Raw genomic sequence first — 10,350 nt, forward strand, 5'->3', positions numbered from 1 at the left:
CATTTAGAATATGGACGAGTGTGCATGTGCACTGTCAGTGACCTGGCCAAAGAGGGCATGAAAGTAATGATTTGATTTGCCCCTGGTAGTGGCAAAGGAGATAAGGGCGTTTCTGAATATCCTGTTACCTTTAAAGTGGTGTTCCATATACACCGAGTGGCAATTCAAATGAATTCCTCTTACCATGTTCAGCGTTTCTTGGTCTTTATTGAGGAGTCCTATTGACTTGGTGAACCAAGTGCTGTGTTTTTTGCAAACCTCTCGGTGCACAGCTCTACGGAATTCACATTATTTTCCTACAGACAATATAGCAGAACAAAGTAGAGGATAATGGAATTAATTCTTCCCAGTATTTATTAAATTTAGTGTCATTTGCACTCCTACCACGTGTTTCTCATCCACTTGATACTTATTTTTTGACATGTCAGTGAGTATTTTGCAGTTTGCTGTTCCCATTGAAAACATGGATTTATGCACTAGGACACATTGCTAATTATCACCAAATTAGCAAAGCCAATAGGTCCTGCCTGTATGAGGCTGAGATAGTGTCTTTGCCATTGAGTTTTGCTATTGGAATGTAAACACATGCATCAAGATGCAAACACATGAATGTCCTGCTGTCTTGCAATTCGTTTTTTATTAAAGAAAACTTTACCAAGGAGGTCGCTGATTCACACGCAGGCGTCATGATTTATGCACACATGTGCACCATGATGTTATGTATATACTCTACTGTTTTAACATGGCAAACAGTCATGTTAATATTGAAAATTGAAACATAAAACCTGAAGAAAAATAATGCAGGTGCTAAAAAAGGAAGCAAGTGGCCTGGTTGCACTTTGCATCTGCTGGGCCATCATAGTACAAAAGAAAGATATTTACCATGGGTACCGAGCAGGGGGTGGGATGGAGAGTGGGAAGGAGCATCAGGGAGCATTGAAGACCAGGGGAAGAGAAGAAAAAGAGTGCAAGCCGGGAATGGACAAAGGAACAAGCGGAGAGATGAAACAGATGCACATCCATGGAATGATCTCTATAAACTAAAAGTAGCATTTACAAAGACAGTAAGTTTTATGCTTTTGTACAGGCATCATTGAAACACGGATAAACTTTATGGGCCCGATTCACAGAATGAACTTAAGACTCAATCCTAAACCTACTACTATTTTGGTATTCACAGAATGAACTTACTACTTTTGGTATTCACAGAAGTTAGGATTTTGTCTTAAATCTGTCTTTAGTTTGTCTTAAGTCTGTCTTAAGTTTGTTTTAAGACAAACTTAAGACAAAATCCTAACTTCTGTGAATACCAAAAGTAGTAAGTGCATTCTGTGAATACCAAAAGAGTAGTAAGTTTAGGATTGATTCTTAAGTCCATTCTGTGAATCGGGCCCACTTTATTTATAAGGCCAGTTGTATGAGACTTGCACCACACATGTGGTGTATGCCAGACACAACTAAAAAATGAGATTCATGAAGCAACACAAGGCCACTTTGCAAAGTCCCTGAGTGGCTTCATAAATCTAGAGTAGCGCTATGCAGCTATTGCCCATGAAAGGTGTTACTTGTGCGTTGCAGGCGTGCCCCCATACAACTCCTATGGATTTTGATGCATTCCCGAATTTATCACAACTGGTAAACCTGGTAATGTGTCAAAATGCTACGTCTTTCCAGGGGAGGCTTAACGAGGAGACATATCTTTATTTCTCCTCATTACTTCCTCTTTCTACATGTGTTACACATAGAAAGAGGAATATGACTCCCATAATTGTTTTTGTGTAGGAAGGTGCCCCTTCCTGCACAAAAATAATCCAGCACTGCAAGATGGTACACCTTTACAATACACAATATGGTGCCTAAAAGCACCTTCACACAGAAGCAGCTATGAAGTCCTGCATATGAAGACAGCATTTTCCTTTGGCCATCATTTTTTGTAAGTTTCTCCAACTACGCAGTTGGAAAGACATCATTCTCTCTAAAAATGCAAGTATTTCACATCACCTGTGCTTTGTTGATTTTTAAATCAGTGTTTAGTGATTCTAAAATAGCAAGTTTTGTGCACTTTGTAGACAAGGGACTACCAACTTTTTCTTTGATGAACGCTACTTCAGATCAGTGAAATTCGTCGTGATATTGTTACAAGACACCCCATCACCCAGCTTCATTTACTTTTAGTCAAATGTCCACAAAGCCCAATGCTGAATTCTGTGACTAAGGGTAATATGATAGGGCTTTCCTATGTGCGTCAGGGAGTGCATGGTCTGTGGGGATTAATGAACATGTGTGTGAATGAATGGGATATATGCTATTGGGGACAGAAAGACTGGGTCGTACGTACTTATGGCACAGGACATACCTTTTGCACTTTTTTAAAGTGCAGAAAAATGTTCTTCAAAATTGTTCAGACTAAGGAAACTGTATCTGAACTGATAGAACATTTTTCTTCCCTTTACATTTCAACAATTAAAAAAAAATTTTTTATTTTTATTTTTTAAATATGACAGCATATCTACTAGCCACTGGGAGCAAGATGCCTGCTGTGTCTAAATGTGGCACTTTGAAATGTGAGAAAATTCAACAGAAGAGTTAATTTTATGTTTATATGCATTGCATAAACTTGTCTTTACAACCAGCAGCCATTTTACTCCCAGTGTCGAGTAGATATTGTGTCATATTTATGACAGGAAAATACAGTCTTTTATTTACATGTAAGGAATTTTGAGTAAAGACACATGCTTCATAAAACAATAGGACTTAATTGGCTTAATTTAAAGTAGAGAAAAACATGAACACAATGTTTCATATAAACCTTTTTCTTCACGTTAAATGTCTCCCATTTAAAAGAAAATGAAACATTTTCAGTTATAAATGTGGCACAGTGTCTACCAGCCACTGGAAGCAAGATGTCTGTGCTTGTAAATGTACACTTTGAAAAGGGAGAAAATTAAAATGAAGAATTAAATGTCATCATTAAGTTAACTCTTCATTTTCATTTAATCTCTTTTAAAATCATTCTGAACCCTCATTTTGTTCTCATGCTTCAAAACTGAGTTGAGAATGACTTTTATTTAAGTTACATATCTCTGTTTCCTCAGTTCTTCACCTGGGTCAATCATCTGAGTATAGTACTGCTCATTATTAGGTTCTGATATCTGCAGCCTAATAATAATGCACCCTAGACATAGCCTTTCCTTAACTTCTTTTAAAGGAACATATATTGCAGTTCTTAGTTAAAAATGAACTCAAAGGCGGGAGTTAATTAGAAGGTTTCTGTGAGCTACTGGTAGCTTGCACACCAAGGTAGGTAGATATTTCCAAACAAGATTTTTCCGGTTATGAGGAAACCTGCCTTGATTTTTTCAGCTGTTATAAGCAGCTCAAAAAATTGCAGGAGTCTATATTATCCCATCCATCCCTTACTTCTCCCTGTTCCAGTCTTACCCCACCTACAAACCTATGCACAAATTTACAACCTTGTCAGAGTGGGTGGTAAATATATGTGGTAATGCTTTCTGGAGTTGCACATTTTGTGTGGTTTCATGACAGGAAACATCAGTCCCACACAATGAATCCCTATTCAATGGGATATTAACTGTAATTGACATTTACTAGTGTGACGTTACTGCTTCTCTATGCCACTGAATTATGCGCCACTCTACACCTTTCCACTTCACACCACTCTACTCTACACCCCGCCCCTCCACTCTACACCACTCCATGATACTCTACTCTATGACACTGTATTCTATGCCACTCTACTCTACGCAACTGTACTCTACGCCACTGCAATCCACACTACTGTACTCCACTTCACTGTACTCTATGCCACTCCACTCTACAATAAGCCATGACACTTCACTCCACACAATGACCCTCTATGGCACTCTACTTTATGCCATTTATACCATTCCACTCCACTCTACACCACTCTACACCACTTTGCCACACTAATCAATGCCACTCTACTCTGTGCCAATCTACTGTGTGCCACTCCAGTCTACTCTATGCCACTCTACACCACTCCAGTCTACGCCACTCCACTCTATGCCACTCCGCTCCACTCCATACAATGCCACTCTGTGGCACTCTATGCCACATCAGTCTAAACTAATGACTCTATGCTGCTCTGATCTATGCCACTCTATGCCATTCCAACCCACTCTATTCTCAGACACTCTACTTGAGGCCACTCTGCTCTATACCACTCTACTCTACACCCTAGTTCTATGCTACTCTATGCCACACCACTCCACATCAGCCTACTAAACTCCGCCCCACAATATGCCACCTCAATCTATACCAGTCCACCCTACTTCAGGCAATTGTATGTCACTCTACTCCACTCTATGCCACTCCACTCTACACTACTCCACTTTATGCCACTCCACTGTACTCTGCGTCACTCTACTCTACACAACCCTACTCTACACCACTCTACTTTATGCCACTCAACCCAATGCCACTGTATTCCACCCTATGCCACTCCACTCTATGAGATTTTACAATATGCCATCCTGTGTCACTCTACTCTGTGGTATTCCACTCTACTCTCTGCCACTCTGCACCACTCCACTCCAAGTCACTCTATTCCACTCTATGCCACTTCACTCTCAGCTTCTCTACTCTAGGACACTCCACACCAATATAAACTATGCAACTCTACGCCACTCTTTGCCACTTCACTCCTGGCCAACCACTTAAGTCTACGTCATTCCCCAATGCCCTTCTACTCCACTAAACTCCACTCCACTTCACTACCACTCTATAGTACTCTATGGCACCCCACTCAATGCCTTTATTTTTTATGCCATTTCACTCAATGCCAATCAACTTTACGCCAGTCTATGCCGCTCTCCTCTACATCACTCTACTATATCCCACTCTATGCCACTCTACTCTATGCCACTCCACTCTATGCCACCTCATGCCATTCCATGCCACTCTACTCTACACCACGCTACTGTAATCTACTTCACACTACGCTACTCTACTCTTGTGAAAATAATTTGACAATACTGGCAATGTCTTGTGTTTTTTGGTAAAAAGCTTCATATGAGTTCTCATTCCACTAGTTTTCAACTGAGAATTTTATATAATTCTTTTAGAGCAACCCTAGTTTTCAAATTCATGTTTGTGGATCAGGAGTATAGTGAGATTCTGAAACGTTCTGATTGCATGGCAGAGTACGAAATACATATACTTGAAAAAATACTGGCTGTGCTGCTGAATATGACTCAAGGTTAAGTACTCCACCTGTCTGCTGGCTAGTGAATTTGATTTTGTTTCAAACTGCAAGGAGCGAGTGAATGAGTGAGCGAAGCAAGCGGGCTGAAACTACCCCAGGGGTGTGCATTGGGGTTTTCTCCTGCAAAAGGTTCTTAAAAATTTGTCAAACTAGTGCATTTCGAAGTCAGTTCTACTAGGACAATGACTAAGAAGGGCTTAATGGTGATCTGAGTAGACAAACCCAGTAGGTTTACGTGCAGTGCTAGTACCTTTCAAAGCCAAAATAAATATATAGCAGATTGTAAAAAGCCTCACTAAGCTACCTCAAACCCCCCTGCTCATAACACACAAATTTGTTGCAACGACCTGGCAGAATTTTTCTTCCAAAAAATTCAAAAGATTTACATCTCTTTTCCCCTACAGACAGTGACTCCGATTGCACACCCATGTTTCCTTCGGAACCTGGGTGGCACCCCCCAAACACTGGTTTCTGCCACCTACAGTATCCTTCCCACCATTCTGGACTTGCTCAATGCCTCCCTTTCCTCAGGCATTGTTCCACCTCCTTGGAAACGAGCAATGGTCAGAGCGCTTCTCAAAACACCAAATCTGGACCACAACACCCCCAGTAACTATCGTCCCATCTCCCTGCTCCCCTGGATGAGTAAAATCTTGGAGAAACACATCAATAAGGTCTTGACTGAGTTTCTCGAGATCAACCATCTACACGATCCCTCTCAGACGGGTTTCCATCCCATGCATGGGACCGAAACCGCCCTGGTCGCAGTGACGGAAGAAGCCAGGGGGATCTTGGATCGAGTAGGATCGGTGGCAGCCATCCTCCTCGATCTGAGCGCCGCCTTTGACATGGTGAACCATAGAATTCTATTGCATCGGCTCGGCTCCTTAGTTTGGGAGTCTCAGGGACAGCAATTGCCTGGCTTAAATCTTTTCTGGACCACCGGTCATTCCAGGTCTTTGAGGGTGATATCATCTCCCCCAGCAAACCCCTGGGCTGTGGGGTACCGCAGGGCTCTTCTCTGAGCCTGATGCTATTTCATGTTTACATGAGTCCACTAGCTGAAATAGTCAGTCCGTTCGGGATAAAGATCATTACATATGCCAACGACACTCAGCTAGTGGTGTCCCTCAACCAGCTAGATACTCACAAAGCACATGTCAACCTGAGGGGCTGTCTAGAAGAAGTCAACAACTGGATGACCTCCTCATGCCTTAAATGAAATGGAGACAAAACAAAGCTAATGCTCCTTGGTAACTCCCCTGCCCCCACGATCGATTCACTTTGGCTCGCTTGCCTTGGCCCTCCCCCTACATCCAAAGACACTATAAAAAGCCTTGGCGTCTGGCTAGACAAATCACTTAGCTTCAACTGTCAGGCAGCCAAACTATCCGCCACCTGCTTTGGACTTCTCAGGCTTCTCCGGAAGATCCTCCCCCTCCTGCCCTTTGGGGCAAGACAGACCGTAGTTCAAGGCATAATTCAGTCCTGTCTTGATTTTGGCAACGCCCTTTATCTAGGAGCCCCCCAAAAATACCCTACGGAAGCTCCAGATAATACAAAACTGTGCTGCTCAAACTCTGCTTCAGCTTTGTCCCCGTCTCTCAGCCGAGCCTAGTCTGAGAAGCCTTCACTGGCTTCCTGTCAGGGAGAGAATATATTTCAAGACTCTCTGCATCTCCCATCGAGCATTCTGAAAAACAGGTGCTGCCATTAACCACTCCTTGATCACCCCCTACCACCCTACCAAACAGCTCCGCTCTGCACACTAATTCCTCGTCACAGTCCCTAGGATCAAGAGATCAAGATGCGGGGGCGGGTCATTTTCCTATAACGCGGCCAAATTGTGGAACTCCCTTCCTCTCCATCTGAGATCCGAGCCCAACTTACTCCTATTCCGCAAACACCTAAAAACCTTCCTTTTTAAGAAATCTGAATAAAATCTCTTGTTAGCAGTTTTACCTGAAAGCCCCACTCATTTTAGTGCTAGGACGCCTCAGGGCAGCTATCACGCTTTATAAATTCTCTTTTCATTTCATTTCATTCATTCAAGTGTGATTAGAGAATGGCACCAGGCACCAGATATGCTTGATGCCAAAATAATCCAAAATTAGGGTACGATGGATTTTAATCTCAGGTGAGAGCTTTAGGCCTCTTACATACATGGAATTAATGTGTAGTATCTTTAGGCAGGGACACAACACTGGCCCTGAAGAAGGCTCCAGATATGTATGGAGTCATTGTCTGGCCGAAACATGTTGGCATCCTTTCTAATCAAGGTCAATTGAGCAAAAGTTCTCAATGGAAACCTTGTTCATTTCCTGTTTTTACCATACCCCTGTTTCCTACCAAAAAAGGACTTGACATATTCTGTCAGGTATTTTTTATTCACCACTTCTCTGGATCCCTGCACTAAGCAGTTCCAAATGTATCTAAGGAACCCCAGAAACTGCCAACTAGTTGAGTCCGCCTTGGTGGTATTATCCTACTAGGGTGTGGATAGCCACCCTTAATGTAGCATGTTAAGTGAGTGAGGCATCTAGTTCCATATCTTTGGATACCCTTGGAAGACAAGAGCGTGTTGACCTGTTTTTTGTCCTATTTTACTTGGTCCAGTTGCTCATATGTAGGTGAATGTCTAAGAGCCCACAGATTTATCAAGAGGTCCTCATGAAATATATCCATATTTCATGGTCTTCAACTGAGCCCAATAATCTATCATCATTTTTTGAGGGGCTGGAGGGCTTTCCCTTTAGAAAACATCCCCAAACTTGTCTACAGGAAATGAGGGGACTCCATTGGGGTACTTTTCCAACACTGGGACAGATTCAACAGCGTCTGCACATTTTCTATTTTCCATTGAGCGCAGCAACCTGCAGACACTGATGGGGCTTTCTTATTTTAGCTTCCAGCTGGGCCAAAATCAAAAGCCTGATTTAAAGGGTCATCAACCCTCCTTTTGTTCGAGTATCATCCTGGCTGGAAACTATTTGAAGCCTAACAGATGATAATACAATTCTAGAAACAAGCGTACCGTTTTCATATAATTTTTAAAAGTGGCTAAATAAGCAGGAGCTCACCTTTCATTCTCAGCAGATGTATTCCCTAATTGTGAATGAGGAAAGAAATGTCCCCATGCATAGCGTAATGATAATTCTGCTAACATATTCACAGAGCTGAGAAACTGCCTGCTTTGTGAACAAAACGATCAAATACTGTTTAGTGCATTGTCAGTAGTTTTAACATTAAGGCACTAACTTTAGGATTGAAATTTCCAGTGATGAATAATAAAATAACAGAGTATCTGTGCACTCGATCCTCGTAGTAGCTGACTTCGCTTCAACTTAAGCACATTAGCTAATGATAGTGATGAGTGGCGGCATGATTAATGAGTTAAACATTACTGTTACTCAACAGATATAAAAGAATCCCTTTAAGTCAGAAGTTTCAGGACTCACTCAAGCTGGGGCCAGGTGCAGGTTCAAGATAGTGGGAGCCTTTTGTGCCCCTTGGCTCTGATGAGGAGGCCAGCAAACTAGCCCTTTGAGTCACTCTGGCAGTCTTGGGGACAGGTGAAGATGGAGGGTTCAACAGCAGGGCTGGCCTCTGAGAGTTCAAGGCAGGCTCCAGGGGGCAGAGCAGTCCTTCAGTTATAGTAAAGTAGTCTTGAAGAGTGTACAGAAGGTCACAGCAGCAGGCTGCCACTGACAATCCAGCCAAATCCAAAGGACTGGCCAAAAGTGCCAGCTGGTTCACCTTGAAGATAAAAATACACCAAATGCAATTGACAGCAACCAGAAAGGAAGCTGCACACCGGCAAAGAAACAGGAGACCATACCACCTTCAAGACAGCACTCAACCACCTGCATCTCCTGAAAGAAACAAAGAAGAAAGTCCTAGTAGATTTCATAGAAGCCAACACAAACCGCTAGAAGGAGCTCTTCACAATCGTAAAGGCACTGAGAACAACATCACCCCCTCCCAAGGACTTTGTGATAACCTGGTGGACTTCTTCCATGACCAGATCTCAACCATCTACAAAAAATTCAAATCCCACCGCACACCGCCAACAGCATCAGCCTGCTAACACCCATAAATACAAACCCGAACGTTTGATTACCTATGAGATCCTCTCACAACTCAAGGTACAATCTCCATTATGAACTCCATGCACTCTGGAGAACCCACTGACCCCTGTCCCCACCACATATTCAATATCAGAAGCAAGACGATTGGCAACGAGCTCAAGAAAGTCCTGAACACCTCCATTTCCTTAGCCTCCTTCACTGAGGACTGGAAACAAGCTGAAGTGTAGCCCTTCCTGAAGAAACCATCCTCTTGCACAGCAGGACTGAAGAGCTACGACCTACCTCCTTGCTGCCCTTTCCAGCAAAGGTTTGTGGGAAGTCAATCAACTAGTAACATACAAACACCTCGAACACAACAACCTGCTGGACCCCTCTCATTCCGGATTCTGAGCCAACAACAGCACAGAGATAGGCTTCATCGCAGCCACCGACGAAAATCAGGGTGCTCCTGGACCATGGTGAAATAGCGGCCCTCATCCTTCTGTCTGTCATCTTAAACACTGTCTCCCATTGCATCTTGATCAATAGACTTCACCACATCGGAATCAAGGGAGATACCCTCAAATAGATTGCCTCAGACCTCACCAGAAGAACCCAGAAAGTTAATCTCCGACCATTCATCTCAGAACCCAAGAAAATCATCTGCAGTTTCCCCAGGGGATCGTCCCTCAGCTCCACTCTCTTCACCACATACATGACCCCGCCCGGCCAACACCATCAGATTGCACAGACTCAATATCATCTCCTACTTCGATTACACTCTGCTCACCATCTCGCTTTCAGAAACCCCCTCCACCATCAATGCCAACGATGCATGAAGAATTTTGCTGACTTAATGAAGGACAACTGTCTTAAGCTCCCCACAGACAAGGTAGAAGTCCTCATTTTTGGGAACAACACCTCTGCAAGATCTTCAGGTCACTCCAATCAAGACCAGGACAGTCACATAGGCCCTCATCACCAGCAGGCTGGAGTAGGGGAACACACTCTATGTAGGAATCACTCTACGTCTCCTGA

This window comes from Lissotriton vulgaris, chromosome 1_2 (assembly GCF_964263255.1).
Source record: "Lissotriton vulgaris chromosome 1_2, aLisVul1.2, whole genome shotgun sequence".
NCBI classification, from domain to species: Eukaryota; Metazoa; Chordata; class Amphibia; order Caudata; family Salamandridae; genus Lissotriton; species Lissotriton vulgaris.